The sequence below is a fragment of the Neomonachus schauinslandi genome, chromosome 7, assembly GCF_002201575.2.
Source record: "Neomonachus schauinslandi chromosome 7, ASM220157v2, whole genome shotgun sequence".
In the NCBI taxonomy this organism is placed as follows: Eukaryota; Metazoa; Chordata; class Mammalia; order Carnivora; family Phocidae; genus Neomonachus; species Neomonachus schauinslandi.
In genome coordinates this window covers 150,057,800-150,058,378 of record NC_058409.1, presented here as the reverse complement: position 1 = coordinate 150,058,378, position 579 = coordinate 150,057,800, and positions in this window count along the sequence as shown.

The following is a 579-nucleotide window of genomic DNA, read 5'->3' as shown; positions in this document are numbered from 1 at the left end:
GCTGCAGATCATGATGGTGTTTCACAGACAGGGAAGCTGGGCCTCAGAGCCCGAAGAGCTGGGCTCGGCTCAGGGGCTCGGGGGCTGCAGGGAAGGCAGTCCAGGTCTGGATTTGTGCAGAGGCTTCCAGAGAGAGCCACCCAGAGGAAGTCCCAGGTACACCCCTCAGAAGGGCCTGCAGCGGGGCAGGGACCCTCCCCCACCCGGGGATTCCTGTCTCTGAGTCCTGGGGTGGGAGTGCTCTCACTCTGGACGCACCCAGGACGGAGCCCTGGACCGTGCCCCACCTCACTCCTCCCCCTCACCGGCCCTCTGGTCCAGGCGACACCTCCCGTCTCCAGATTGTCCCTGTCCCCACCCCGGGCCTGGGCCAGCTTGGGACACCTCTCTCCTGTCTCTCCTTCTGTCTCTGTCCCTCTGTCTTTCCCTCCACCTCTGTGTCTCTCCCTCTGTCTCTGTCTCCCCCTCCATTTCTGTGTCTCCCTCTGTCTCTGTCTCCCCCTCTATCTGTGTCTCCCCCTCCATCTCTGTCTCCCCCTCCATCTCTGTCTCTCCCTCCATCTCTGTGTCTCTCCCTCC